Raw genomic sequence first — 26,259 nt, 5'->3', positions numbered from 1 at the left:
TCATAGAGACATGACTGAATTTCTATTTATGGCCATTGTTTATAGCAACTCTGGCAAATACTACAAGAGACTTTTTTGTACTTGCCTTTTATTTGTTTTTGTTTTTAAATTTGCATTGTTCATTAACTAAAATTGCATTGTGAAACCTAGGCCTTTCTCCCACTATTCAGGATTCTCAAACTTAGGTGTGTTTGAAAAGATTTTGCATTGTGATAGTTCTTGAATTAGGAGTGTCAGCGTCTTGTCCAACTGCTCAACCTTCTCGCTGTCGCATCTTGTGTGCTTGCACCCTGCTCTGTGTCCTTCCCTAGTGCTCTCCCCTTCCTTCTCCCCCCTCTCTCCTCTGCCCTTCTACTCTATGGTGCTCTCTGTCTCTCCTAGTTTCCCCAACTGCTTCTCTATCGACTATCCTGCCCTACTTATTAAATCTGGAAGGGAGAATTTTAAAAGATATCCTGGTCTCCAACCCAGGCCTCCCTATCGCTGACACCTATACTAGCACCTCTTCTGGGCAAACTTTCACCGACATTCTCTTTGCCGTTCCCTCACCAGACCTATGGACTCTACATATGGTCTCTGTGCTCTCTCCTTTCTCTTCTTCTACCATTAATAGTGGCAGCGGTGGGATGCCCTCCTAGCCCCCTTCCAGTCCTCTAAGGTCATCATTAATGTTTATGTGAATGGCACCATCCTGGGCCAAGGCCCTCAGACCAACCTTCTCCTCTTCGATAGACGCTTCCCGTGCCTCATCAATTTCCTTTCTTCTCCTGCTGTCTCCTCTCTTCCCCCCACAGCTTCATCGCCTCCACCTGCTGCCTCCTCCTCGCCGATCCTGCCCTCGCCTTCCCTCTCTGCCCCCCCTCAGGCTCCTTCTATACCTCTGCAGGGCGTACCTCTGATTTGTACCCCTCCCCGGAAGTCCTTCAAGGAGGCAACCTTCTCTTTATTGTCACTCTTAACTCTCGCTCAGGTGTCAAGCACTCCTCCGACATCTGCCGCCTCCTGGAGGAACTTGACTTCGATGTCCTCTGTCTCACCGAGACATGGTTCATGGCCAGCTCTGTCACAAGCTTTGACACTCTCCTCCCTGACGGCTACAAGATCCTCTCCGCACCCAGGTCCAACTGCTCCGGAGGGGGTGTAGCCCTAATCTTCCCTGAGTGGATTCCTGCCTCTGTCATTCCTACGCAGGCCTACTCCTCTTTCGAATGCCTCGTCTGCAGGCTCTCTCTCTCCCCTAGCCATTCCCTTATTGTGGCTACTATCCATCGGCCACCTGGTCAGGTCTCCTCCTTCCTCTCTGAATGGGCTGACCTCTCCTATTTACTCCTGGTCTCGACCACTCAACTCCTCCTTCTTGTAGACTTCAACATCTACATGGATGTCTCTTGTCCTCCGTCTGGACTCTTTCGCAACCTCTGCGACTCTCTCTCTCCCTCTCAATTCTCCCCTCTGGCCCTACGCACTCTGCAGGGCACACTCGGCATGCTTTGATTTCCTCAGACTTCCCCTTTCTGTCCCTCTCACCACTCCTCTATCCTGAAGTAATCACTTTCTCCTTTCCTCCCATCTCACCCTCTTTACCCCCAGGCCAAGCCACCTCCATCACTGCCACCCACCTTCTCGGTCATCCAACCCATGAAGCGCGTGTCAGACAAGGCCTTTGCTGCCACTTGCTCAATCCCTTTCCCCTTTGGCTGACTCCCACCCCGACACAGCCGTTCATGGAACCTGGGTCTGAACTCCTCTGGGTGATGGGACAGATGAGACAGATGGGACAGTGGCAAAAAGGGACTCTTCATTGTAGTCAGCCTGAACATTGCCTTCCTTAGTGCTCCCTGTAAATCCTGTAGCATTTAAGAAATTAAGCTTTATTTGTCCAGTTTTACATTGTATACTTCAACAACCATAACTCAATTTAATATATTCGTAATCGGTTACCAGCAACAAACTAAAGCAAATAATAAGACAAACAATGGGGAACGCCACAAGGCTAAAGAAACAATGAAATTCCAAGGTTTCCACATCCTCAAGTAGCTAGTTCAAGTACACAAATCCTATAGGCTAAAGTCTCCTGAAGTTGGCCCATTCCAACAGATCGGGAGTTACAATCTTCCTTTAAATACTACAGTCGGGTCTCAGAGAAGAGAAAGATTGCGCAGAATTTGAGGCTTGTGGTACATCTGTTCCCTGTCCTGTACGTATTTTATGAAGGGCGCCAACGTATATCGAAGTGTTTAGCATATGTGTCAGTGAGTAGAGCCGAGATTTCTTTCATTTCTAGTGTATTCCAAATCTTTATCCACCAGCATGAGTGTTTCCACCTCCCTCAGGCTTGATCCAAAACTGAGCTATCGACAGCAGGGCCGCATTCAAGAGCTGAGTGATCAATGTTGCTCTATTCTCCAACAATGGGTATATATTCCCTCCTCATCCAGACTGCCCAGAACTACTACTAGAGGGGCCCACAGGAGTTGGCTACCACTAATGTTTGATATCCTAGCCAGGATTTCCTTCCAATATGTCTGGATCCTCGGACACTTACATCACATGTGCCCCATATTTCCCACTTCTCTACACCCTCTCCAACAAGTGTCTGGCGTCTCAGGATAGATCTTATGCAGTCTATTTGGAGGGAATTACCATCTGTAGCACACTTTATAAGAATTATCCCATAGATTTGTGCATCTGAAATTAACCCTGGAGCATTTAGTCTCCCTTTTCCTATAATCTGGAGTTGCCTCTTGGCTTTGTCCATTAAAGTGTGTGTCGTGGGTAAAACTTTCAAACGCTTTTGAATTGTGACAAATGAGCTAAAAGTGTACTTGCATTTGTAAATTTGCTGAATATGATATGTTATTCAAACCTGTGGTGCTCCGTGTCGTCTTGCTTCCACGGCGAGCATGTTGCCCCTGAGCTATCCTCCCGAGACAAAACATCTGTTTTAAAGTATTACTGCAGGCCTTTTAGAGACACTGAGGAGGTTTCTTTAAATATTTATTTGGTTTTTAGGACTTAACTGTAGTTATAAATGTTACCGTAAAGCAAAATTATACCTAAGGAGTAGATGTTCCATTAGTACACTATGTAGACTTTACCTTTGCGTGATGTGTAAACTATACTTTCTGCACAATAGAATTGGTTTGGGTACCAGAACGTGATGCTGGTCCCTATTACTGTATAACACAAAGTTACACAATGAGTGTTAAAAAATGCCTTTATTGTACACGTGTTTCGACCAACTCTGGTCTTTATCAAAACTGGGCACTAGTTCTGTATTATTCACAAAACCTTTCAACAAAAATGATCACATACAAAGGCATTAAGTAAAAGAACATATTCAAACATAACAAAACCGTTATTAGGTATAGATTCACAAATAATGCAGGTAACAGTGCATTAGGTGATGAAATCAACTTGAAATTCGTATGTCAGAGGAATATAAGAGGTTGGAAAACGGGAGGATGGAAGGGAGAAATTAATAGTTACTCACCGCAGTGACTAACGTACTTTTAGTCCATAATCCTCCATACTGCCTGGGCGTCCCTTGCGAGGTACGGCAGACAGAACCTTTTTCACCCGAAAAAAACCTTCTTGCCCTTTAAATTTAGAGGCACGCAGGGGTGCGGCCCTAGGAGCATGTGCTCCCCTGACTCCGCCCTCCGACACCATACCTCAGTCCCCATTGACGCGTCGACAATAATTTAACATTCCCTAATGACACCAGTATTATTAGGGGGGAGGATGGTGGGACGTATGGAGAAAAGGGGCCTATGGACTAAGAGTATGTTAGTCACTACGGTGAGTAACTTATAATTACTCTTACGTCCTGTCCTCTTTCCTCCATACTGCATGGGCGATTACAACTGAATGAAGCCGTAGGGTGGAGAGGAGACCCTTCTTAAGAAAATGGGTTCCTTAGTACCGCCTGTCCGAAAGCCGCGTCTGACTTGGAGCCGGCGTCCAAACAGTAATGCTTACAAAAAGCTGAGGGGGTGGCCCAGGTGGCTGCCCTGCTGATGACTTGCCACAGGACCTGCCGCTGGAATGCAATGGCCGTGGCCTTGGCACTGACCGCATGGGCGTGCATGTTAGCTGGAAGTGGCTTGTGCTGTCACTCGTAGGCCTCCTTGATGGCGAAACCATCCACCAGGCTACAAAGTCCTTGGATGCCTGATAACCGGGCCTTGACCCCACCGAAGGTGACAAACAGTGCGTCCGACTTGCAGAAGCCCTTGGTCCTGTCCAGATAGAATTTCAGAGCACGTCTGACATCCAGATAGTGCAAAACCCTCTGAGGCTCATCCTCAGGGTCAGCATATAACATAGGTAAGATTATTTCCTCGTTTAGATGGAAAGCAGAGGATACCTTTAGTAGGAACAATGGGTGTGTCCGCAGGAGCCCCTTATCCTTTCACGGGTGGTAGGCGAGGTGCTGGGGTACGGAGTGGAGTAGCGAGGTCTGGTGGGGAGGTGGGGCGCTCACTGGAGGCGGCTGAACCGATTGGAGGGTCGCATCTGTGTTGCGGTTCTTGACTCTACTGGTGATTTATAGCAGAGCACTTTGTAGCTGTGACACAAAAGTGTAGGGCAAATGTAGGCTTGTAGGCGGTGAGGACTTAATGAGGCCGCCTGACCCCATGGCGGTGCCGGGGGGAGCCTGGAGCCACCCCCGCGAGCCCGGCCTGTTCCTTCATGGTGTGCTGCCCGGGGAGTTCTAAAGCTGCAAAGGCTGGGCTGAACCAAGGTTGGATGGCAGGAAGGTCAGATAGGATTCATCTGTCAGGGATGATGTCCTGTTGGAAGATGGCTGTAGATTGCTTGTTGCGGCATTTAAGAGCTGTCACTCGTGGTGAGAAGTCTGGCTGGTGTTGATGTAGGTCGTCCGTAGGGCAGAGGGGCCAGGTCAATTCTGCAAAAGTTGCGGATTGGGTTGTGGGGTGTCAATGCAGTGACCGCCGCAAGGTTCCAGGCAGGGTCACTCCACGCCGGGGCCGAGCCGAAGGGCCAGATTATCAAAGTTTATGCGATATGTGTTTGTTGGCTGCGTAGCGCAGTCTGGTGCTGCAGTGGGTCCACTTGGGGACCCGAAGAGGCTATTCCGGCGCCGGTCTCACGCCGGGTCTCCACTTCCCAGCCCAGTTGCAGGGGGTGGGGGGGCTGGATGATGTTGAGGGAGCAGGGCCCTCACCAGTGCTGAGGGTTTTACACCTGAGGGGACCCTCCGGAGCACTCTGGTGCATAGGCCCCAAGAACGTAGGGGCCTGTGGTTGTGTATCTTGGGTGTACCTTTTGGGTGAAGCTTGACCCTGGAGCTGGTGGAGTGGCCGTAAATGACTGTGATGTCATTCGGATGGGCCCCTGAAGTTGTCGGGGGAGTCTAGTGGAGCTCCCGACCCCCAAGGGCATTTATGGTGACAGAGGACGCTCTCTGCTATAATGGTTGGGCCATCCCCTGGGGAGATAAGGAGGCTCCTTTTGTCTGTTGTTTGATGCAGTGCTACCGTCTGCCACCCTTGGAGGGAGATGGGTGTGCGGGCTGCCGTAGCAGTGTTCAAGCACAGTTTGAGTGGGTCCGAGGGATGGAGCCTCATGGGAGTGTTTCCTGGAATCACAGCTCCCCCGGGATCAGCAGGACTCTGTGTGCTCCGCCCCACCTTGGCCGCTCGAGAGGGGGCCTCAGGCTGGGAGACGCCAGGCGAGAGGTGGGGAGTGAGGTGTCCCGGAGTCTGTGCGGACCTGGGGGGAGTCAACTAAGCATATAGGTATTGCCCCTACCTGGTGCACAGCTGCCGCATGTCTTCACCGCCGGCTTGTTGACACTCTCTGGGCTCGCTGCCAGCCTCTCTCTCGATCCGGCGTGGCTGCGAGGCAGGGCGCAGGCAGGGCCGGGCAGTGTCCAACTGGACGTTGCGACAGACTCCAAACTGCCTCCGTCTCTGGGGCTTGGCGGCCTCCACACACAGTCCGCACCAGGTCGGGTCGCTGACGGTCAACCTCTCCGACGCAGCAGGTCCCTCGGAACGTGGCCCCGATCGAGTAGGCGACCCTGCTGCAGGGGGTCGCAGCTGGGCTCTGTCCGCCTGGTTGTGTTGTTGCCGCCGAAAGAGTAGGCAAGAGTAGCGGTGGCGTATACATCGGTATACATCGCCTGCAGCTGGTTGCCCTTGGGGCTTCTCCAGGAAATCTGGTTGCAGGTTCCGTCGTTCACACGAGTGTGGAAGCACTCAAGGCACCTATTTTTCAGGATGTGTCCGGGGCACTGTATGGAGCTCGCTAGTGAGCTGCCATCTTGGATGGCTCTCTAGCACCCTCTAGGATCACCTTATCCTTGTGAAAAGTAGTATAGGTCTCTGAGGCCACCAGGGCCTCTATCTCGCTGACTCTGCGAGCAGAGGTGAGTCCCACTAACAGAGCGGTCTTGATGGTGACCAGCCTGAGGTCCACGGATGCCATTGGCTCGAATGGCTTGTGAGCCAAGGCGCCCAACACTATATTGAGGTCCCACACAGGGTGTGGTTTTTTGATGGGCGGGTAGACTCTGACGAGGCCTGTCAAATGTCTCTTCACTATCGGGTTGGAAGAGGAGAAGACCTCCTCCTCCGAGTTTCTGTAGTCCCCTATAGCTGCCAAATATGTGCAGCATGTCTCCACCTGCACGCCCCAGTGCGCAAGGTGAGCCAAGAAGGCGAGCACATGATCCAACGTGCACGTAAGGGGGTAGATCTCCTTAGAGTCCGCCCAGAATATAGTCCACTTATTCTTGTACTGGCTCCTGGTAGTCTTGCTCCTAAGTGCTTCAGCGTGACCTGCTTAGGAACCACGCTGCAAGGGCTAATTTCTGTGGCGCGGGGTGAATGACCCTGCCCCTCTGTTGCGCCAGAAGATGAGCTGGGCCCATTGGAAAAAGGTGAATGGGAGGCATGTCTGAAAGGCTGAGAAGCTCAGAGAACCACAGTTTCGCAGTCCACCACAGAGCTATCAAAATAATGCTGAGGTGACAAGATTCCTTTATCTTGCAGATCACCCTGTGGACCAGTGGTGTGGGCGGCAATGCATAGGCTGTCATGCCGCTCCATTGGATCTGGAATGTGTCGCCCATGGAGCCGGCCCTGCCCCTGCCAGGACACGAACTGCTGGCACTTCTTGTTGTCCCAGGAGGCAAACAGATCCTCATCAGGATGCCCCCATCAGCTGAAGATCTCCAGCAGCACCTGGTCGTTCAATTGCCACTCGTAATTGCTCGCTCCCAGTCTGTTGAGCCTGTCGGCCTCCAAGTTGGACTCCCCGGGAAGGTGGACGGCTGGGAGGTATATGTTATTCTCCAGGGCCCATTCCCACATGATGATTCCTAGCCTGCACAGTGGAGGGGACCTAGTACCCCCCTGCTTGTTGACATAGTACATTCTGGTGGAGTTGTCCGTCTGGATGAGGATGTCCTTTCCCCCACAATGAGCAGAAGGAAAGCTTTCAGCGCTAGCCAGATGGCCTTCTGTTCCAGCCAGTTGATATGGGACTCCGTCTCCAGCTGTAGAACCTGACAAAATGGAGAGGCCTGGTTTGTTATCAGTACAGAATCATTACACACCATTACCCATCATTACCTATTGTTAGAGAACCATTACCCATTTAGGAATCATTCCATCATTGCATCATGTTTAGTTATCCATCATATATTCTGATTACAACTGACTAGTAACATTACACTATCCACATTATTGGACTGCGACTTTGTATGCATTAGCTATTTGCATTTATAATGACACACTCTCATATTTGAAATACCATGTAGAGCCATTTAGAATGACACATTGGTATGTTTTGTAGATACATGTACACATGTATGCATTGTAGAGACGCCATGCACGTAGAGTGTGCACTTAGAATATGCTTTGAGCATATAGATAGCGCTTGGCATTGCGAGAGAAAGCGTAAACGCTAGAAAGCATTAAGCTGGCATTATAAAGCCATTCCACTGAATGAGACAGAGAAGCGCCACGGTGTGCGAAGATTGTTTTGAATTACACTGAGTACAAGTATTCGTAAACAGTTGCTTGGCAGGCAGACAGATAACACAAACCTTGTCCAAGTGGAAGGCAAAGTAAGCCTTATCAGCATGGGCTTGTGTGCTTCACAGAGACAAAAAAGGTTGGGGCCATGGAGGCTGCGCCACATGGATAGAGGGAGAAGTGCCTTTTGCATGAGAGGAGAGATGGCCTGTTCTCTGGAGGAAAGAGGATTTTGTGATGCCAACAGAACCAACAGTGGAGTGAATGGGTATGAATGGAGGAATGGAGGCACCACAGGCAGATAGAAGGCCATGATAAAGATATGATGTCCAATGTCACATTGACACAGAACACGACAAGAACATGGAGTGAAAGTACACAGACATTCTGGCAATGCCTGAATATAGAATGCTGACACACAGAGAAACGAAAGAATGCTTAAAGTAACCATAGGGATTTGAGTGCGTCATGGAATAGTATAACCAGGGGAGAGGGGAGTGTCTGGCTAGTTGTTGGAGTTTTTAGATGTTGATGGAGTTCGATGAGAGAGAGGCATTTTGGTGCGACAGTGATGCAGCCTTGGCAGACCAGCTTGGGAGATCGAGAGCTTGGGGAAGCATTCTGATAAGGCCTTGATGAGATCAATCTGGCAGAGAGAGAGCAAGGCCTGACACTGACTGGCTGGTTGCAGAGTAGCAGGAGAGGAGAGACTTGACAAAGACAGAGCTGGTGAGGGGAGAGAGGCACATGCAAATGTGAAGTATGGTTCATGGCCTAAACTGATTGATTAGAACAGACACTCACACAAAGAGCTTTGGGTTTGGGAAAGGGGAAATCAGACAGGGATTGCATTAGAAGCCTGTAAGGCTTATAGTTATCCACTGCATGGTAGATTTGCACCAGAAGCATAAAAGGTGCAAATTAGATATTTGCAATAGTTTTAGTATTGTTTGCGTCATGCTTTGCTGTGCATAAATAAATGTATTCTATTGTTATAATTGAATCGATTCTTGTGTTTTCTTTGTGTCTTGTGTCCATAGGAGTGAGATAGGTGTATGTTGTTAGGCGTAAGATAGGAGTAACACAGTGCACATAGGCCCTGAGATACGAAATCAGGGGGATTTAGTGATCCACACCCCCCCCCCTCCCGAGGAGATTGTCTAAGATTGTCAAAGACCGGTGCATGGTTGCCCAAGGGGGGCAAGACCGTGATAGGATTTCTTTACGTTCTCACATGATGATTCCTAGCATGCACAGTGGAGGGGACCTAGTACCCCCCTGCTTGTTGACATAGTACATGCTGGTGGAGTTGTCCGTCTGGATGATGTCCTTTCCCCCACAATGAGCAGAAGGAAAGCTTTCAGCGCTATCCAGATGGCCTTCTGTTCCAGCCAGATGATATGGGACTCCGACTCCTGCCGGGTCCAGACTCCATGGACACTGTGGCTGTCCAGGGTGTGCACCCCAGTCTCGAGAGAGGAGTCCGTCATGATAGCTTGCCCTTCCGCAGGTTGCTGTCCTTGGACCACCATGTGAGGTCCGAGTGAAGAGAAGAAGGAACGTTGACAAGCTAAGCTTGGGAGCCCTGCTCCTGATTCCATGATGCTGCGAAGTGCAGCTGTGCTCTCCCCATCCTGAGTCTTTTGTGGGGTACGGCCAGTAGGACCGCTGCCATGAGACCTAATAAATGCTGCTACCACCAGGCCGATGTCACCTCTTGGGTGAGGAAGTGTTTAGTGGCCCTCTTAATGGCCATGATCTTGTCCTCCGAGGGGAAAACTCTCTCAGAGCACATGTCCCAGATGAGGCCCAGGAAAGTCAGTCTCTGCGTAGGCTGCAGGTGAGACTTTTTGGGGTTGAGCGAAAATCCCAGGTCGTAGAGTGTGCTCATAAGGGCGGAGGAAGTGTGGGGCACCGCCTCCAGTGATGTCGCCCTGACGAATCAGTCGTCCAGGTGCGAGTAGAGGTGGTGGCCCTAGCCCCTGAGGAGGGCTGCCACTGCATTCATGAGTCTGGTAAACACCCTGGGAGCTAAGTCGAGGCTGAAGGGTAACACCTTGTATAGGAAATGGCAGCCCATGATCCTGAATCGCAGAAAAGAACGATGCGGTTGCCAAATTGGGACATGTAGATACGCATCCTTCAGATCCAGGGAGCACATCCAGTCCCCCTTGCACAATGTCTCTGCTATGAGTGCTGGCGTAACTATCTTACATTTTTGAAGAGGGAGGGGTTGAGGGTGGAAAGGTCCAACACAACTCTCAGGCCAGCCTGGTGGTTCTTCTGTATGGCGAAAATCCGGGAGTAGAAGCCAAACCCTTGCTGGGACTTCTTCCACTGCCTGGCTCTCGACAAGCGACCGGATCTCCGCCAATAGCCATTCCATTAGGCTATGGTATGATCAGATGTGACAGGAAAGATGGTAGGGGAGGGGGTATTGCCTTAATACACAAGATAATTTTTTAACATTTGGGAAAGCAGGGATTTTGTAATGAATGGTGTTGACTCCCTTTGCATCACAATTAGTCTGAATGCGGAGCACCCTGAATATACTTCTCATATACAAGCCACCTAATATAATGGCAGATTTTGTGAAAAACCTTTCTAGTTTTCTACTGTCATCTCTCAAAGCAAATACTAAATACCTGCTTATAGGAAACTTTAACTTGTGGTTTAACCACAAGGATGATAAGACCGCACTTGAACTACAAATCGCCTTGCTTGAACTGGGCTTTGCACAAGAGCCCACACATAATATGGGTCATACCCTAGACTGGGTAGCCAGACACGAAATTAATATTAACATATTAGTGTCACCATGTCCGTGGTGCGACCACTTCTTTGTGAACTTTGATATCTTGGTAGATCCCCCCCCATTAAACATAAATATCAAAACAAAACCAAAATACTGTATCGCAACTTAAAAAATATTACTATGAACAAAGTACAACCAATACTTGATACCATATCCTCCACGCCTCTTAACACTGATGCACCGGATGTTCTAGCAAAACTGATTTCTACTAATTTGGAAACTGTAGCTAAAATCCTGGCTCCCATCAAAATGAAGTCGGCAAAGCCTGATATCAAACGCAACCTATGGTTTACACCAGAACTTCAATCTGGCCCTGGGTGCCTGGTTTTGTTTGTAATGATAAATCTGACAATTTATGACCTTTTTAAGAAAATATTTGTTACGATTCATTAACTCCACCTGCTATACCACGATAACCATGATATACCGTCATTTGGCAAGAAGGTTATCGTACCGCCATAAAACTAATACTGTGACACCCCTAGCCCCAAGCACAACATTAACTTCGCTTTAGGGTGTTGCTGAACGGACGAGTTGGGGGTTGTCTGTGTAAGGTACTGTTCAGTTAAATTGTTATGGGTGGATGCCGGACTGTCCCCTCCCTGCCTCGCCGAGTCCCTCTGTTCCCAGAGAACAAGTCAAACAGGCGCAAACATGCTGCCACGGAGATCGTCGAGCCGCTGCTAGCCACTGAGGCACTGCACACAGGTTCTGTGCCATGAACAACAAAACTATCCGTCCTATTTAAGGTAGCAACGTGGAATATCAGAGGAGGTAACATACCGTCCAAAACAAGAAAGATTCTACAATACCTGAAGCGGCACAAAGTGGACGTAGCCATGATACAAGAGACTCACCTGTTACCACACAAAGAACATCTATGGGCTCGAAACTGGGGCTGTCATCGTTACTTTTCCTCCTACTCATCGTATGCCAGAGGAGTAGCCACCCTCATAAATCCAAAAGTCAGCTTCCGCATGATAAAAGTGGAAAAAGACACGGAGGGTAGAGCTCTCCTAGTGCAGGGAGTCATAGCCAGGAGGGAGGTTGTATTTGTGAATTCCTATGGCCCCAATGTAGATGGGGCGAACAACTTCGACTGGGTGCTCGCTCACCTTACACAATCCAACACAGCAACCATAATCTGGGGTGGAGACCTAAATACACATCTAGACCCACAGAAAGATAAATCACAGGCCCTAACAGCCCAACCGTGCAATGCGAGTCTCCAAGTGCAACAGATATGCAGAGCGTATAATCTGATAGACGTCTGGAGACATGGGAATTGGGAGAACCGTGAATACACTTTTCACTCGGAGGTCCACCACACGAGTCCACGCATAGACTACCTCCTTGTTTCAGCACAAAGCACACTCCAATGGGGAACATGACAAATCCTTCCGAGAACATTCTCGGATCACGCCACAGTGACTCTCAAAAGCAACATTCCTGTCGGTAAACCAAGAATACCGCACTGGCGTTTTAAACGTAGAGCAATGTCTGACCAAGTATTTGCTTCCGAACTACGAGAGGAAATCGCATCCTTCCTGGACCTCAACCAAGGCACAGTCCCGTCAGCAGGAACACTTTGGGAAACATTTATATGTTATGTAAGGGGAGTATGCATTGCTAAAGAAAACGGGATGCTAAAATTAATATGTCGTGAACTAGCCTCCAGCGAAGAATGCTTGAAAGCCCTGGAACTACAGCTCAACTCGGCAAATCAAGTGCACGTACAAGCGGAACTCAAGGAAGAGCTACTGAAATTCAGGACCACAGCAGAACCTGAGCTGAAATTCCTAAGACGTGGCCACCAGATATGCCAATACGGAGAGGGGCAAAGACCTGGAGCCCTCCTGGCCCGCCTGATTGCCGCCGAGAGGAAACCAGCCCTAGTAGAAAGAGTCCGCTCTACACAAGGTGCATTGGTTCATACGGAGGAAGAGATAGTCGAAGTGTTCCGCGTCTCCTACCAGAACCTTTACAGTGTAGGATACCCAATAGACACCGAGATCCTATGCAACTACTTAGCTGACACAGAACTGTACTGGGTAGATAGAGAACTCCGTGAACTCCTAAATGATTCCATCTCATTAGAAGAGATCCTAGAATCAATAAAAAGCCTGCCCAATATCAAAGCCCCCTTGCCAGATGACCTGACGGGGGAATTCTATAAAGCATTTGCCCCTATACTGGCTCCTCTCCTTTTGAAAGTCTATGAAGAGCATCAGAAACAGGAATTCTCCCTCAAACTCTAAGGGAGGCCAACGTTATCCTCCTGCATAAAAAACACAAACCGCCCGAGGACTGCGGATCTTACAGACCAATTTCCTTAATACATTTAGACAACAAGATCCTGGCCAAAATTCTATCCAACAGGCTTCTCACCCTGATGCCGGCGCTGGTACTCGCTGACCAGGCAGGCTTTGTACCCGGCCGCAACACGACATTCGGCATCAGAAGAATGTTAGCGGCCATGGAGGCTCTTGACCCCTCACACCAGGCAGTCGCAGTCCTTCTCGACGTGGAGAAGGCATTTGACTCCGACGAGTGGCCCTTCATGTTCGCGGTACTCAGGCAACTGGGACTGGGGAACCATTTTGTGAAACTAGTGTCGCTCTTATATAACAAACCCCAATCAGCCATTATTCTTGGTACAACGAAATCCACAGAGATCAAAATCCAACGCGGAACCTGACAAGGTTGCCCACTATCAGCGCTAATATTTGCACTAGTGATGGAACCCCTGGCATCAGGCCTGCGCACACGGCAACTCCAAAGAGGTCTTTCCATAGGACCCCATAAGCTAATTGTCTCCCTCTACGCCGATGACATTCATTCAAAACTCCAATGAGAACCTGAACCCCACAATGCATGAAATAGTTAAATTTAGCACAGTCTCAGGCTTGAAAATTAACCACTCCAAGTCAATCATCTTCCCCTTGACCCACAACACCAGAAAATGTGCAGATGACTTTAAGTGGGAAAGCTCCCAAGTGCGGTACATGGGGATCCTTTTATCCCAAAGCTACCACGATATCTTCCAAGATAATTATGAGATGGCACTGAAATCGCTCCAGGATAAAGTGAGCAGATGGAAAACATTACCACTGACGCTCTGGGGGAGAGCGTCATTGGTCAAGATGGTAATTCTCCCTAAACCTCTCTATTTGTTCACCAATATACCAATCCTACTACCATGACGTTTCTTGGGGAAAATAAAGAGCCTCGTATTGGAACTGATCTGGGCCAATAAGCCAGCGAGGGTGGCTTACTCGACACTTACACTACCGGTGGCCAAGGGGGGTCTGGCGCTCCCCGACTTGGAGCGCTACTGCTTGGCCGCTCAGGCACAATTTGTAAGCCACTGGTATTACACCAATTTCATCAGACCACATGTCGAAATAGAACGTGCCCTAGCCTCACCAAACCTATTAAGAGCGGTCATCATCAGCCAACAACCAGTGCCCCACACCACACTAAATGTGGTACTGTCCACTTACGGGATCTGGACAAGAATCGCCCAAAAATATGGGGTGCAAGTTAGATACTCCCCCCTCCTTCCCGTTAGATTTATTCCAGGGATACCCCTCACAGCTGAAAAGGTTTTTCACCAATGGGGTGACAAAGTATGCATACACTCACTGGGGGACCTATTTGTAGACGAATATTTATGACATTACAATAGGCCAAAGAGAGAGGCTGCTCCACCTCGCACAACACGTTCATGTACATTAGGCTGCACTACACTATTCAGGCTTTCTTCCCGTCATTCCCACAACCACCACCAACGTGGCAACTGCTGCACGGCGTGATACATGCACAGGGGGAGGGTAAGCTGTCTCGTCATTATACAGATCTCTCATAACCGATACAGCACTGGAAAATACACGCACAAAAGAGGTGGGAAGAAGCGCTACAGGTCCCCATTCCAGATGAAGAGTGGGAGTTCATACTTCATCACACTCAGAAAATTCCACTGAATTTGTGCTTTAAGGTCATTCATTTCAATTATCTACACCAAACATATTACACCCCAGCCAAAAGAAGCAAGCATCGACCAGAGTCAGCCGCAAAGTGCGAGAGATGCGGAACACCAGCAGCCGACTTCATCCATCTCGCCTGAAGCTGCCCAGCAGTCACCCGGTTCTGGTCACAGGTACTCCAAGAGACAGAAGCAATAATCGTAGAGGAGCCGAGACCCATCTCCACGATTGCGCTACTTGGAATGACAAAGCAGCTAACGCCTACAGTAAGGAAACTAGCAAACGTGCTGCTAGTATTAGCACGCAGAAGAATCACCATGTCGAGGGGTCAAGGCCCAGCTCCAACAATAGCAAAATGGCAGAAAGATGTACTCTACTGTCAAGACGTAGACTCAGAATTTATTAAGACATTACCGCTACATGCACGCCCACCAGACATCTGGGGTCCCTATGTAACATATCTAATCAATAGCAAAGGCGAGTCGTCAACCTCCTCGAACCCAAGGCAACCAGACGATTGAGTAAAATTACAAATCTGTACATAATTCAAAGTCAGCGACCAACTAGCGACATTGGAAAAGGAAGAACTTCAAAATGAAAGACTTCACACTATCCAGGGGGACGGCGGGGAGGAGACACAGGGGAGTATACCGGCACAAGTTGACTGACCCACAGTTGGGCAGTCCAAGTTTTGGTTGTAAATGTAATTCTAAAATGTATAAATAAAGTTTTTTTAAAAAAAGAAAACACTGGGGGTGACCTTTGACCAACACCTGACTATGAAGCAACATGTCAGTAGCTTGGTATCATCATGTGCTTTTAAGGCCCCTTACATCACAAGATCATGCGGAAACAATCGCAAGAGCGATAATAGGATCAAAACTAGATTATTGCTCTAGTCTTCTCATGGGACTTAATAAGACTGATTGCAACAGACTGCAAGTATGCCAAAACGGAGCAATCAGAACTGTTATGAAACTCAAATATAGAGATCACGTCACGACTGCAAGACGAGAACTCCACTGGTTGCCCGTAGAGCCTAGAATCCTGTTTAGGACACTGACCCTAGTACAAACATGTAGACTTGGCAACATGCCTGAATACATACAACAGCTCCTTATCATGAGGCATCATGAGGCATAATACTAGAACACTAAGATCTAATTATCAGCACCTACTATTCGTACCGAGATGCCGTACTAATAAAGTGGCCAATTCAGCTTTCTTCCCTATTGAACCGAAGGTTTGGAATGCTCTCCCCTTGGACATGAGATGCATCGAGTCACTGGAAATTTTTAAGAAAAGGTTGAGGACCCACCTTTTTAATTAACCTATGTATAGTTTTTACCTGACAACTAATATGCCTCTTCTAGAATTCATACATGTTCCTCCATGATTTTTGTTATGTGTTGCTTGAGTCACGCCTTAGGGTCTATGGCCGCGCTATATAAATGTGATAAAGTAAAGTAAAAGAGTTGCTGTCCCAATCTGTGGGAGTGGAGGGGAGGAAGGAGGAGAAGAAGGGATTGGTAAGCAGAACCCTGTGGATACTACCGAGAGGATCCAGGGGTCCGCAAACTTCTGACGACAAAACTGTGCATGAAGGGTAAGCCTGCCTCCCACCGCAGACACGGGGACCCGAAGGGACGCATCATGCCTTCTTACTCTTACGTCCCGTCCCCTTTCCTCCATACTTTATGGGCATCCCCCCTTAGGGACAGGCAACGTAACCTTATGCAGCAGAAAAACATTCTTCTCCTTTAAATTTAAAGGGCACGTGGGGGCGTGGCCCTGAAAGCATGCGCTACCCTGACTCCACCCACAACGCCACTCTTCAGTACCCTTTATCCAAGTCGATGGGAATGGGACGATTTCACCAGCGCTCCTGGGTTTGGCCTTGCCATGTAATTCCATCCTTCCTCGGATTCTGCTCTTATCTTTTTGTCTTTATTTGTCATCTAGGTACTTGGTCCTCTGGCGTCACGCTCCTCCCTGGCGTATGTCGGTTTCAGCGGGTTTCAGCAGGTTTCAGCTGGTGTCCAGGTTCCCACGTTTGACCCCCAAGCTCTTTGGCTCCGTTGCCTTGGCCCTGACCACAGCTGGGAAGGTTGCACGGCGTGCGACTCTCTGACTCTGAGCGCACTGAAGAACAGGCTAGCCAGGTGGAGAGAACTCTTTGAAGCATCACCTCCGGAGGACTTGAAGAGGTTTGTCCAGCACAGATCAAGGCCCAAAGGAGGGCCGTCATTTTCCATCGCTACCCGTAAGGGTGAGTCCTTCCTTCCCAAGCCGGAGGGAACCTCTCGGGTTCCGTTACCAGCACACGCACCAAAGCTAATCCAGCTACCAGACTTCTGGCCGAGGGGCCTTCGGACCATACCGGTTTCAATGATGAGGGACCGCAAGGTTCTACACCCGAGGGCTATGCCCTAGTGCCGGCTCCATGTCTGAGGGGGTGCCTGCACGCAGCACTACTGGCGACAATGTAGAGGGCAGTACGACTTTCAGGCAGAGACCTGAGGTGCGGGATAGGCCTCATGTTCCAAAACCAAGTGTCTTGGGTGAGGCCATCTCTGGGGGGGTCATACACCACAGCTCTGGCATGTGGCACGCGGCTCAACAAAATGGCTGCCGCGCCAGACAAGACAGCCGCTTGTCTGATGCCACTCCTAGGAACAGAGCAGGCGGGTGAACAAGTTTCAAGGTGGGACTGGTGTCAACCAGGAATGTGGCCTACAGTGTAACCATCAGTAGCACAGGGCAGGTGCCCCCTGCAACCCAGACTGATTGTGCTCCAGCCCCAGCAGCCCCCAGTCACTGCGTCGGTGTCCCCCGCCTCTTCTTCTGCCTCCGAAGACAGGTTCTTTGAAAGGTTTTTGGGGCGGATGCGAACCCCCCAGATGGGGGCCATCCTAAGAGATGCAGACAGGGACTTGCTCCTTTCGGTCACTCCACCGGTGCCTATAGTCATTCCTCCCGCACCACAGGCCCCAACACAGCCCCCGCTGCTGGCTCCTTCGAATCCGTCCCCAGTGCAGCCGGTTACGAGCCAACCTCTGCAGCAGCCTACGGCTCCAGTTTCCATACCGCAGCGCCCAAAACTACTCCTCCCGCGGCAGACGAGCCAGACACCCAGGTGGATACAGACAAGGAGGAGGACGAGGAGCCTGACACGCCGTCTTCAGCGGAGGCCTTTCACGACAGGCTTGCAGGTTGGGCAGAATATCTGGGCCTTCCTCATCCCAAGGTAGAGCAGCCCAAGGAGGGGGTCTTGACAGAGGTCCTCTCCATAAGACCCCCTACCAAGATGGGTGTCCCAATGCAGAAGGATGTCGTCGCTCTGGCCAAGAAGGGTTGGCTCAAGCCACACTCGGCCCAACCGATCAATCGGTGCCAGGTATAGACAGATGGAGGGGGATACACTCTTGCTGTCAACGCACCCCGAGCCGCACTCATCGGTGATCGATGCAGCGTCACTCTATTTTAAGACTCAGTCGTCCTCGGCCACCTCGTCCTCGGCGCTGCTAGGCAAGGAGGAGAAGATCTTGGAGGCGTACGGAAAAAAAGTTGTACTCCAACCCCTCCCTGCACCTGCGTCAAGCCAACGTGGATGCCATGCTTGCAGCAGCTAACCAGAGGTTGTGGCAGGAAATCTCGGACTTCCTTCCGGAACTCTCAGCGCAGAGCCAGGCACGCTTTAAGGTGGGTCAAGGATAAGCCTAGCTGGTATCGCAGGACATCATGGAGTCCACAGTGGCCCACATCGATACCTCTTTCTGTGCAATCTGCATCGCCACGGACATGAGAAGGACGGCCTGGCTTTGGGCTACAAAGTTCAACCCCGACGTCCAGGATCGCATATTGGACCTTCCTTTCGAGGGTAGTGACCTCTTCCACTCTACCACCAACGAGGAATTGGATAAGAAGAAGAACAGGTCGCAAACTGCGAAGTCTTCATCTATTCTTACCAAAACCATGCCTAAAGTGTACATCCAGTCGCATCAACGCTCCGATAAGGGGCAGGCGTTTATCGGGTTCCAGGGATTCCAGGAACATAGGTCGAGACAACCTGACCGCTCGCCCAGTCAGCACCCGCGCAAGCAACAAAAGGGGGGGGGGGCAAGGGCTTCTTTCAGTCCCCCTCGTCAGCAGCAGCCTCACAGAGCAAAACAGGCAGGACGTGTCCCTCCGGGTACACGTGTCTCCAGTGGGGAGCAGGCTAGCCTCTCACGCTCCTTTTTGGCACCAGAACTTCACAGACCCATGGATCCTCTCAGTAGTATCTGCGGGTTACCGACTATCTATGCCTCCCTCTCCTCCTTCCTCCCCTACCCTCCCGCAAATTGGGACGGCAACTCTATTGGCAGAGATTCAGTCGCTCGCCGAGAGCGAAGCAGTGGAAGCAGTACGAGCCTCCCAGAGAGGATTAGGCTTCTATTCCAGGATTTCGCCATACCAAAGAAGAACCAGGCTGGCCTGAGAGTTGTGTTGGACCTCTCCACCCTCAATCTCTCCCTCTTCAAAAATTGAAGATGGTTACACCAGCACTCATTGCAGAGACACTAGACAAGGGAGATTGCATGTGCTCCCTGGATATGAAGGACGCTTACCTACACATCCCGATTTGGCAGCCCCATCGCTCCTTCCTACGCTTCAGGATTATGGGCTGTCATTTCCAGTACTCGGTGCTACCCTTTGGCCTCAACACAGCCCCCAGGGTATTTACCAGACTCATGAATGCAGTGGCAGCCCTCCTCGGAGCAGCAGAGTCGAGCAGCGCGAGATTCTGCCTGAGGAGCCTCGCTGCACGCTTGGGGAAACCCGGAGGAGAAATAGTATCACCTTGTGGGTGAAAAGATGTCCTGCTGAACATTGGAGCAGATAATGACACTTATAATCCAGAAGTTGGTTCGGATGTAGATTGCATCAACGCTTCAAGAGTGACAATCAGTACAAGATAGGAGACTTCACGCATTTGTGTCAAAACAGCCAAGATATCATCACAGGCTGAAAAAGAAACACCTGATGCACACCTGTAATGTTGAAAAGCCAGGCTAAACAGAGTATGCTGCGCAATATCTGTTGGGTGAACAGATTCAGTCTTTCAGATTGAAGAAATTGCCTGAAGAAGATGACGCACGAGAGGAAATGTCATTGAAACCGGTCAACCGGACTTTCTGATGTCTCCTAAATAAGGGTGACACATAGAATAATTAATAACAAAAACATCAAATATTGACTGCTGTGGTCTATGCAGGATACTGCAGTCATATATATATATATATATAATTATTTTTTTTTACAAAATCGTCAAAACTCACGAAAAAAATGGTTCGAGGTTGTATAACAGTAAAAAGATAATTGTTTTATTGAATATACCTTTGAGCTAATCAGACACCTCACGGAGGGCAAATAAATTGTCACTATGACACAGAGTCCCACATGAACTGCCTGACTAACCAAAGACTGTAGCCTGGGAATAACCAACCCAAACTGCAATTTTAGTTGTGTTTTTTAACTATATAGCCAGATACTAACCAACCGCTCTAATCAGTAAATTCATTGTAGTAATAGGGCAAGTTCCTTCTTACCTATCCCCTTTAGATAGGCGATGCCACAGCGTTACCTAGGGCTGTTTAACACCACAAAGGGAGACTGTGTTCTTCTCATCAGGGTGAGCGTTAGGGCTACACAATAATAGTGCATAAAGCGACCGGCATAAAAAAAGCCTATGTATTGTTTGTAGCCCTCCACAGCGCCCAAGGCCACCATGTCTACCCGTACCTGGATGACTGGCTCGTCAGGGCGAGATCCCCGGAGGGGGTCGTCCACACCTCCTCTGCGCTTATGAGTACACTCCACGACCTGGGGTTTACCATCAACCTCAGGAAGTCTCAGCTGCAGCCCACGCAGAGCCTCATCTTCCTGGACCTCATCTGGGATACGAGCTCCAAGAAGGTGTTTCCCTCGGAGGACAAGACTACAGCCATCAAGAGGGTCACCACGCACTTCGTTACAAGGCCAGTTACTTCAGCTTGTTGGTAGCAGCACCTACTGGGTATAATGGCATCGGTCCTCTTGGCCATGCCACACACGAGACTCCGGATGAGGAGACTGCAGCTGCACTTTGCGGCCTCATGGAACCAGGAGAGGGGCTCCCAAGCAGAGCTGGTCAGTATAGCGCCTTCTCTCCACTCGAACCTCACGTGGTGGTCAAGGACTGCAATCTGCGGACTGGCAGGCCACTCTGGCAGCCGACTCCGCAGCTCACTATTACTACAGACTCCTCCCTAGAGGGCTGGGGAGCCACTCTGGACAGCCACAGCGTCTTTGGAGTCTGGAACCGGCAGGAGCAGGAGTTGCATATCAACTGGCTGGAGCTCAAAGCCATTTGACTAGCAGTCAGTGCCTTCCTTCCGCTCAACAAGGACAGGACTGTCCTGATCCAGACCGACAACTGCACCAGCATGTACTATGTCAACAAGCAGGGGGGTACCAGGTCCCCTCCACTGTGCATCCTAGCGGTCAGCATGTGGGAATGGGCCCTGGAGAACAACATCTACCTCAGGGCCGTCCACCTCCCGGGGGAGGCCAACTTGGAGGCAGACAGACTCAGCAGGATGGGAGTGGACAATTATAAGTGGCAATTGAAAGACCAGGTTCTGCAGGTGATTTTCAACACATGGGGCCATCCACAGGTGGATCTATTTGCTTCGTGGAGGAACAGGAAGTGGCATCAGTTTGCGTCTTGGCAGGGACTAGGCCCCGGCTCCCTGGGCGACGCCTTGCAGATTCAATGGGACGGCATGACAGCCTATGGTTTTCCACCCACACCCCTGATCCCCAGGGTACCCCGCAAGATAAAGGAGGCTTGTCACCTCAGGATCATAGTGATAGTGCCATGGTGGCCAGCGAGACCGTGGTTCTACGAATTGCTCAGCCTCTCGGACCAACCACCCATTCACCTGTCACTGGGCCCAGCACCTCTCCTGTCCCAGCAGGGTGGCAGGGCTCGCCACACCACTTATCAGACGCTAGCCCTTGCAGCGTGGTTCCTGAGCAGATCACCCTCAAGCACATGAACCTTTATCGGGCTAACCTGGAAATCATCCAGGGCGCTAGGAGCAAGGCTACTAGGAGCCAATACATAAGTAAATGGAGCGGATTCTGTCACTGGGAAGATTCTAAGGAGATCAATCCCCTGACGTGGGAGAGAGCACGGCCAAGTGTACTGAAGAGCGAAGGTGAGAAAGAGAGAGAGAGTCCCCCGTCTGCGGCATAGAGATGCGGGGGACGAGCACTGGGGTGCAAAAGTGGAAAAAAGCGCTGGAACAAAACACGGGCGTGCGAATACACGAAACTCGTTGCAACGCGCGGGTTGCTGGGAGGGCGGGGAATAAGTACCCCCCAGCAAGCCGCACGCGGAACGGAAAACAGGGAAAGGCTAGACCGCCACCTCACTTAGAAGAGGAAACGTGGTGGAGCATTTTTTTATTTTTTTCAAAGTTTTTATTAATTTTAATCAAACCAAACAACAACACAACCAAACATGCAGTGCATTTTACAACAATGCCATTGTTCAATACTCAATCTTGATCACTGCTCCCCCCACCCACCCCCTTCCATGAGCCTGTTTATTCTTCGTACTCTGTATCTGCTGTACGCAGCGGGGTCTCACTTCCCGTCGATTCTGTTCGGTCTTGTGTTACTCCAAATAATTCCGCTATTAATGATTTCCATGCCATCAGGGAACCTGTCTCTTCCTCCTCCCCTGCCGTGCTTGCCTCTTGCCGTACCATTGTTTCTGCCTCTGCCCATTTCTGTAACTCTTTACACCACACCTCCACCCGTGGTTTGTGACAAGTCTTCCATCCCATTGCAATCCTTCATTTAGCAAGCACATATGCTAAATCTTTCAATTTACCAACATGTTCAAATTTGGACGATCTGGGGAACCCTCCCAACAAGCAGGCCCAGGCTGTATCTATAATTATCGTGACCCCCTTTTCCGCTAGCTTTTGTGCGACTTCTCCCCAAAAACGCTCGATTACAGGGCATGACCAAAACATATGTGTCATATCAGCATTTTCCTCGTCCACTTGGGACACGCTTTTTGTCCAGCGTTTCCGAACTTGGATATCCTCTTAGGTGTCATATATGCTCTGTGCGTTATGTATAGTTGTATTTGTTTCAGTCTCGCATTTCTTGACACCTTTTTGTGGTATCCCAGAGCTCGTTCCCACATCCCATCTTCTATCGGGGTTCCGGCTTCCGCTTCCCAATCTAGTCTCAATTGTGTCAAGTCCTTCCCGATCCTTCGACATCAACATCTGATACAGTCTAGAAATCTCATGCCCCCCTCCGATATGTCATATATTACCTCTATAATCATTTCTGGTTGTTCTTCTAGTACTGTTTCAGACCATGTTTTCCTAATTCTCTGCACCATCCTGTGATATGTGATGAACTGGCACGGATGCAGTCCCGTTTCCTCCTCAAGAGTTTCAAAATCCAAAATGGTCCCCTCCTGCCAAACATCTCCCAACGTTAACAACCCCACGATTCCCAGTGAGTCCTGATTATCGCCCTTAACTGCGTGTCCTCCCCTGCCAATGCGACTAGCGGTACCTGCGGGGAGCATGGGAATGGGTTCTCCATCATCCGGCATGCCCGACGCCACATCTGCCATCCGAGCGTCATCATCCTAGGGCGCTCTTTCATCTCAGAATTAAAATTAGGCAGTTTTATCCCTCTTTTTTCATAGAAGTTCTGCAGCTTCCATAACACCACTCTGTTTCGGCCACCATGCCACAAGAAATCCCTACATATTCTGTTCAGTTTAGCAAAGAACTTCTTAGGTATCATATATGGAATATTAATGAAATAATGCAGGAGCCTAGGCAGGACCACCATTTTTAGCATTGCTCCCCGTCCCATCATAGCTAGGGGCAACTTTACCCAAAATTGCATACACTTCTCAATTTTCTAGATTGCCACCTCAGTATTGTGCCTATGTTCCTCCTCTACCTTGTGGTATACGTCTATCCCAAGATACCGGAAAGAACGCACCGCCCATGGTATTTGCAGCACCGGTAGCTGTTCCTCGGGGGTTCCCTTATAACTGCCCAGCGGGAACATACTAGATTTCTGAGGGTTCACTGCTATCCCAGACAGCCCTGCATACCTCTCCATCACCTCCAGTATGTACTGGAGATTTTCCTCTGGATACCTTAAGTATAGCAACAGATAATCTGCATATAAGGAGATCAAGTGTAGTTCCCCCCCCACCTCAATACCTATCGTATCATATTGTTGTCTGAGGTATATCGCTAGGGGCTCTAGGGCCAATACATAAAGCATCGGGGACCAAGGGCACCCCTTCCTAGTGCCCCTGCCAAGTTGCCATCTCTCAGATATTACTGATCCTGTTCTACCTCTGGCCAGTGGTTCACTATATAGCATCCTTGCCCACCTCATTCACCCAGGTCCCATCCTATATTTCTCTAAGGCCGCCAGCAGCCATCGCCACTTGACCGAATCAAAAGCTTTGACCGCGTCTAAGGACACAATCGCCTTCAGTCACACTACCCCATTCAACCACCCGTCGGAGCCGCCTATGGTTATGAGTTATGTTCCTATTCGGGACATAGCCTTTCTGATCAGGGTGAATTAACTTGCCAATTACTCTTCGCAATCTGTTTGCCAGGACAGTCGTCAATATCTTACTGTCCTAATTCAGCATCGAGAGAGGTCGGTAAGAGCCACAGCTGTGGACAGGTTTATTGGGTTTAGGGAGCGTTATAATGATCGCCTCTCTGAGTGTTTCAGGTAACCGTCCTACCTCGAACGCTTCATTGAGCATTTCTAACATTGGGGGGAGCACTTCTTCCATGTATATTTTATAAAACTCACTCGGGAGCCCATCCACCCCTGGGGTCTTACAGGTAGGTAGCTGCCTCACCACTTCTTCTAACTCCTCTAAGGTGATTGGTGCATCTAGCTCTTCCCTCTCCTCCTCACTGATCATAGGTAGTCCTATGTTTTCTAGCGTTTCTAATATTTCTTCTTGGCTTCCTCCTCTCTTGTCTGTATATAGCACCTTGTAATATTCTGCAAACTCCCTGTTGACTCCTTCTTGGGTGTCCACTACACCACCATCTTCTCTCATTATCGTTCTAATCGTAGGTCTGGGAGCCTCGCTCTTGTATAGCCATGCTAAGAGCCGTCCAGTTTTATCCCCTCCCGCATGCTGTCTCTCAATATATGTTTTGTAATTAAGATTGCAGAGCCTTTCCCAGTATTCAGCACATTCCTGCTGCAGCCTGAGAACCCGCTCCATGTCTTCGCATTCCCTTTTTAATGCTCCCTCCAATTCCTTTTCTGTTCTTTGTAGGTCAGCCAGAACTCCGCCCTGCAGGCCTTTTGATTTTGCTATGGCAACCCCTCGCATTACTACCTTAAAGGCTTCCCATAATGTGCCCGCTGAGTCAACGCTACCCGTATTTTCCTCAAAATAATTGGTAATCTCTTCTCTTATATCTTCTCTAAAAACTGGGTCCTTGAGCGCCTCCTCCCAGAGGCGCCACGTCGGGATCCGTGCTCTCGGGGGGCGGGATTGCCACCCAAAAACCAATGGTGAGTGATCCGAAATGACCCTCGCCCTATATTCTATCTGAGTGGTCTCTGCTATCACATCCGATGTGGCAAAGATATAGTCTAGCCTCGTATGTAGGTGCTGCGGGGCAGAGTAATGCGAATATTGCCTCTCCTGGGGGTGTGCTGTTCTCCATACATGTCAGACGAAAGTCATCTAGCAGTGTCTGTAATACTTTCGCCGCTGGGGTAGGTCTATCCATTTTGCCATCCGATCTATCTATGTTGGGGTTCAATATACAGTTAAAATCCCCACCCCAGATCACTGCGCTACCCACACATATGGCGAGGCTGGTACACAGAGTCCTAAAATACGCTGCCGTGCTGTGATTAGGGACATATGTGTTTACAATGCTTATCTCCTTATTTTCTACCAGCCCCCTCAGCATGACCATCCTCCCATCTGTCTCAGCCACCTCCTGTAGTGGTTGACATGGGACGTGTGGTGCCACCCAGATTAGTACTTCTCTGGCATATGCAGAGTATGTCGAGCTCACCACCACCCTTTCCATTTCTTCACAACTAACTTCATCTTTTCCCCGAGTCAAATGCGTTTCCTGCAGCAACGCAATATCTATTTTTTGCCTTCTTAGATACAGCATAACCTTATTCCTTTTTAAATAACTGTTGAGTCCCCTGACATTCCATGTAATTATTTTAAGATCCCCAATGACTCATTATTTTCTCTCTTCTCCATCTCTACCAGCTTCCACCCTCCCGCGCGATACAGATTCAACCGTCTAATGTTTCTAGATAGGCTCATGTTCAAACTTAAACTCCCCACAACTATGTACAT

The 26,259-nt window shown here is 49.6% G+C and overlaps 1 protein-coding gene across 1 annotated transcript in view; it reads right to left on the bottom strand.

Annotated features, from left to right (window-relative positions):
• The window catches only part of PPIP5K2 (diphosphoinositol pentakisphosphate kinase 2), a 2,362,281-nt gene that overhangs the window by 1,685,548 nt on the left and 650,474 nt on the right, over nt 1–26,259 (bottom strand). The window lies entirely within an intron of this gene.

The sequence above is a fragment of the Ambystoma mexicanum genome, chromosome 6p (genome assembly GCF_040938575.1).
Source record: "Ambystoma mexicanum isolate Mex_15411 chromosome 6p, UKY_AmexF1_1, whole genome shotgun sequence".
Taxonomy (NCBI): Eukaryota; Metazoa; Chordata; class Amphibia; order Caudata; family Ambystomatidae; genus Ambystoma; species Ambystoma mexicanum.
This window is presented reverse-complemented; position numbering and strand designations above follow the sequence as displayed.